The sequence below is a fragment of the Ovis aries genome, chromosome 14 (genome assembly GCF_016772045.2).
Source record: "Ovis aries strain OAR_USU_Benz2616 breed Rambouillet chromosome 14, ARS-UI_Ramb_v3.0, whole genome shotgun sequence".
In the NCBI taxonomy this organism is placed as follows: domain Eukaryota; kingdom Metazoa; phylum Chordata; class Mammalia; order Artiodactyla; family Bovidae; genus Ovis; species Ovis aries.
Genome location: NC_056067.1, coordinates 43,680,815 through 43,685,891, shown reverse-complemented (window position 1 = coordinate 43,685,891; position 5,077 = coordinate 43,680,815). Strand labels below are relative to the sequence as shown.

Genomic DNA, 5,077 nt, shown 5'->3' with positions numbered 1-5,077 from the left:
ATGGTCCTTGCTAGGGGATCTTGCATCCTGGGAAAGTACTGTCACATCAATAAGATTTCCCATCAGTCTAGCCTTCTTTGTCTCCCCCACCATCTGACTTTGGATGATACACCTTCAAAATCCAGTCTCACCTGTGCTCTCCGGCTCCTGCCCGTGGGCTATAGTTCCTTTCCTTCCTTATCAAGTACAGCACTGCCTTGGCCTGGTCATCGCGTGACTTGACCCCCAATTACTGGTCTAGTGACCGAAAAGGGAGATGGAGGCAGATCCTGGAGGGGCTTCATAAAGTCGCAGAGCAGAGACCTCTGCATTTTTTGTAAAGGAATAAGGAAGTATTAGCCCTTAGTAGGGCTTCCCTGGTGGCTCAGACGGTAAAGCGTCTGCCTGCAGTGCAGGAGACCCAGGTTCGATTCCTGGGCAGGGAAGATCCCCTGGAGAAGGAAATGGCAACACACTCCAGCACTCTTGCCTGGAAAATCCCATGGATGGAGGAGCCTGATAGGGGTCCATGGGGTCGCAAAGAGTCGGACACGACTGAGCAACTTCCCAACTTCACAACCCTTAATAGGGGCTTCCCAGCTGGTGCTACCGGTAAAGAACCTGCCTGCCAAAGCAGGAGACATAAGAGACACGGCTTTGATCCCTGGGTAGGGAAGACTCCCTGGAGGAGGGCTTGGCAACCCACTCCAGTATTCTTGCCTGGAGAATCCCATGGACAGAGAAGCCTGGTGGGCTACAGTCCATGGGGTTGCAAAGAGTTAGACACAACTGAAGTGATTTAGCAGCAGCAGCAGCGGCAGCCCTTAATAGGGAAGAATGGGTTAATTCTGCAAGGCTCAAAGGGTTCAAGACAATCAAGGGATTTCAGATTTGGAGTGCATCAACTCAGATGTCCCATCTGAAATGTCAAGGGGCCATCCTCTCCCCATCAGAGCACAGTCTTGACACAGAGCTAAGTTAGGTTGAGTTTAGTCTTCTTTGGAACTTGGCTGCTCTGAGCTCCTCCTCTTTGTCCATTCTCCCACCACAGGACTTGAGGACCTCCTTTCATGCTTAGCTCTTAATTACTCTCAGCTTTTGGTTATCTTTTTTTTCAAAGGGCTAGTCAAGTTTAGCCATAGCCACCTAAATCCACTTATTTTGCTATTTCTCAGGTATCCAAATAGCTGCCCTCAGCATTGCATTTCCTTTCACAGGTGAACTATCTTAATTCATCGAAGGTGAACGTTCTAACGTTCTAACGTATTGTCAGCTTGTTGCAATCCACCTACTACTGTCGCCAGGCAGGAGAGGGGTGAATCTGACCCCAAATCCCACCCCAGCACCTGCTTTCTCAGACTCCTCAGCCCTCGCTGCTGTAGAAGGGGTTCCCCAGCAAGCGGAACTTACTAGCACGCAAGAGGTTGATAAGGGAGAGTTCCCAGGACCCAGAAGTTGGTCTCCAAAGCTGTGTCAGTTTCCCGTTGCTGTTATAACAAATGGTCACAAACAGAGTGGCTCAGAGCAGCACAAGTTTCTTACCTTACAGTTCCGGAGTTCAGAAGCTGAGAATGGGTCCTCAGGGCTGTGTTCCTTCTGAAGGCTGCAGGAAAAAGGGGTTTCCTTGCTTTTTTCTGGAGGCTTTCTGCCTTCCTTGGTTCATGGCTTCTTTCTTCCATCATTCTGACCTCTGCCTCCATTGTTTCCTCTTCCTCCCTGACTCTGACCCTTCTGCTTCCTTTAAATTCATTTTTAATTAAAGAAATTATTTCTTTACTTATTTATTTGGCTGCAGGGGGTCTTAGTTGTGGCCTTTGAAGTCTTAGCGGCAGCATGTGGAATCTAGCTCCCAGATGAAGGATTGAACCCAGACTTTCTGCATTGGGAACTTGGAGTCTTAGCCACTGGACCCCCAGGGAAGCCCCTGCCTCCCTTTATAAGGGCACTTGTGATTACATTGTGCCCTCCCCCCACGGATGAGCCAGGATCACCACCCCACCTCTCAATCCTTAATAATAGTGAAGAGAATCCTTTGGCCCTGTAAACTAGCATATTCACAAGTTCTGGGGGTTAGGGTGTGGACGTCTTGGGGAGCCGTCGTTCAGACCAGGTAGGTGGAGCTTTGAGGCTGGATGGCCCTTCAGAATTGTTGTATGAGTGTGCTGGGCCTTTCTGTTTCCATGTCGATTAGACACTGGGTGTGCTGTGACCTTAAGCAAGCACCTGTCTTTAGCCTACATGTGTGCCCGCTAAGTCCCTTCAGTCGTGTCCGACTCTTTTTGACCCCTGGGACTGTAGCCTGCCAGGCTTCTCTGTCCATGGGGTTCTCCAGGCAAGAATACTGGAGTGGGTTGCCATTTCCTCCTCCAGGGGATCTCCCTGACTCAGGAATCAAACCCATTTCTCTTGTGCCTCCTGCAGTGGCAGGTGGGGTCTTCATCACTAGCACCCCCTGGGAAGCCCCCGTCTTTAGTCTAGACAATCCCATAAGAGCATTGTCTGCCAGCGGCGCTGCTGACACTGGAGGCTCTGCCCTCCCGAGGGGCATCTGCATGCCTCACCATGGCATCCACCACCATCTCTTTTCCTCCTTCCCTCATTGGCCACACAATCTTTTACCCCTGGACGTTTGTACATGCTCTTTTCCTTCATCTCCCTCTTGTCCTGATCTGGGTGCCATCACCACTTCCTCCAGGAAGTCTTCCCTGACTTCTCTATCCAGGTCATCTGCACCACAGCCCTCCAGAGCTCAGGAAGCTGCACCTGCGGTATTAATACATCATTAGCATCAGACTCCCCAGGAAGAGCGAGCTCTGTGAGGCAAGGATGGGGTTTGGTTTTGTTCACTACTGCGTCCCCTTCACTGAGCACAGTGCACCTCCCACAAGTGCTCAGAAGGTATTTGTTGAATAAGTGAATGAGGGGAACTATTGCTTTCTTAATTAGGCGGATACATCAAGTTTGGCAGCATGAGTGGATAGCATTTGTCTATTTCTCCACTGATGACCATTTAAGTGTTTCCAGTGTTTTAATAGCTAGTTCACATCATGCTGCAGTGATCATTTCCTGCATATTCTTGTCTTCCTGCCTGGAGTTTCTGCAGGACAGATTTCTAGAGACAGAACTGCAGGGCCCATGAGAGTGTCCCTGGGACGGGCGCTGGGTCCAGTCCCTCCCTGGGCAGCAGGGTCCCTGGCGAGTCCCCTGCCTGAGTTTCTACTGTGGGCACTGAAGGAGCAGGGGAAGTGGATGATGTACAGTGGGACAGAGAAGCAGGAAACAGCCCTCCAGGGGAGCAGAGGAAGCCCAATAAAGAGCCTTGGTGGCACTCCGGTCCTGGGCTTGGGCCCCTGCAGCCCTGCTTTGTGCGTCCCCCCATCTTCCTGGACCTCTCATCAGGTCCTCCTTCAACTGAAGCTGCTGCCAACACATTTCTTATACTTGCTACCAAAAGGTCCCAGCTCTTGTAAACTCCAATCACGTCACTGATGTCTGAATATGTGACTTTTATATTTTACATACCTTCCTTGGGAACTGAGGGGTGGGTGTGTGTGTGCGTGTGTGTGTGTGTGTGTGTGTGTGTGTGTGTGTGTGTGTGACAGAGACAGAGAGACTCAGAGGGAGCTGTGAAAACCTTTTTTAAAAAGTTTGTTTGTTTGTATTTATTTTGGCTGTGCTGGGTCTTGGTTGCTGCACGGGCTTTTCTCTAGTTGTGACAAGCAGGGGGCTACTCTAGCTGCGGTGTGTTGGCTTCTCATTGCGGAGGCTTTCCTGTTGCGGAGCACGGGTTCCAGGGCACACGGGCTTCCGTCGTGCTGCTCCGCGGCTCTAGGGCGCTGGCTCAATAGCTGTGGCGCACGGGCTTAGTTGCTGTCACGTGCGCTTTGGATTAGGGATCGAACCAGGGTCTCCTGCATTGGTAGGCAGATTCTCTACCACTGAGGCACCAGGGAAGCCCTGTGATAAACTTTTGTATATATTCCAGAGGCCTCTGAAAAGACGATGCCTCCTCTGGGGGAAGTGGTGCAAAGCGACGTTTAGACTATAAGCTTATCAGCGTTTCCTGAGGTTTGTGACAGGAGCTGGAGGCAGGCTGTTCTGGGAGAGTCTTTTGTGCACCTGCCCCACTGGCTCAGACAGTAAAGAATCCGCCTGCAGTGCGGGAGCCCTGGGTTCCACCCCTGTGGTGGGAAGATCCCCTTGAGGAGGAAACGGCAGCCCACTCCAGCATTCTTGCCTGGAGAATCCCCAAGGACAGAGGAGCCTGGCAGGCTACAGTACCTGGGGTGGCAAAGAGTCACACGACTGAGCGGCCGCGTGCACACGTGGACACACCCGCCCTCCCCATCTTGTTCCTGTAGGGGCAGCAGAAGCTCTCTGACCCGACTGAGTGGCTGAGGGTTGATCCACGTAGGGGACCCACAGTCCCAGCGTCATCCCACGTACTGGGCCCTGGTTCTTAGCAGCAGCACACGGGAGCCAGCTCCATGTGCCCCCAGCGCCCAGCACAGTGCCTGGCACGTATGGCGGCTCAGGAAACCTGGTGGGGATGAGTGCCCATGGCCTCTCCTCTTATGGACCTTTCTTTTTTTTTTTTTTTTTAACGTTTTTCTTTTCTTTTTAGCCTCACTGTGAGGCATGTGGGATCCTAGTTCCCTGACTGAACCTGAGTCCCCTGAAGTGGAAGCACAGAGTCTTAACCACTGGGCTGCCAGGAAAATCCTTTTCTAAAAAAAAAAAAAAATATATATATATATATATATATATATATATATAAAATTTTATCTTTTGGCTGTGCCCTGCAGAAAGTGGGATCTTAGTTCCCCAATCAGGGATCAACACTGAAACCCCTGCATTGGAAGGTCAGAATCTTAATCACAGGGCAGCGAGGGAAGTCCCTTATGCATTTTTTTTAACGCATCTTTTTTGACATAGAAAAGCTGTTGCATCTCCAGGTCTCAAAGCCCTTCTGTGGCTTCCCATTGTTTCTAGCACAAAATCCAATCTCCTTATCACCACGAAGAGGTGCTGCCCTCCCCACCCTGCACACAGGAGGCAAGCGCCCTGTGGAAATTCAAGCCCACTCTGCCTGGGGGTA

At 51.1% G+C, this 5,077-nt stretch overlaps 1 non-coding gene across 1 annotated transcript; it reads left to right on the top strand.

Moving 5' to 3' along the window:
• Positions 1-353: 353 nt before the first annotated feature.
• Positions 354-425, top strand: TRNAC-GCA (transfer RNA cysteine (anticodon GCA)). The gene has a single exon. It is a non-coding gene; the product is annotated as a tRNA-Cys (tRNA).
• The last annotated feature ends 4,652 nt before the right edge of the window (positions 426-5,077 follow it).